Source organism: Penaeus monodon, chromosome 19 (genome assembly GCF_015228065.2).
Source record: "Penaeus monodon isolate SGIC_2016 chromosome 19, NSTDA_Pmon_1, whole genome shotgun sequence".
In the NCBI taxonomy this organism is placed as follows: domain Eukaryota; kingdom Metazoa; phylum Arthropoda; class Malacostraca; order Decapoda; family Penaeidae; genus Penaeus; species Penaeus monodon.
In genome coordinates, this window is record NC_051404.1 from 38,914,988 (window position 1) to 38,915,286 (window position 299).

Genomic DNA, 299 nt, shown 5'->3' on the forward strand with positions numbered 1-299 from the left:
TCTCCACACATTAACAGGATGCTGAAGTTCGTGGTTACCGTTGGGCAGAGATCCTGGGCGGGGCGTGGTAGGGAGCCAAATGCTGGTGATGATTCCGGCGATTTTTCGAGAACTTTGCCCAATCTCCCCCCTTCCCCTTCCACGAAAAGAGAGAGGGAAAAAGAAAGAAAAGCGGAGATCAGATCTGAAATGATCATAATAATGCCAACACCTGTAAATGCCATTTCATCTCACGAACAATAATTGCCAAGGTTTAAAACCTCTTTGTTTTAACCCCGACATTTTTCCCTCGGGGCTAT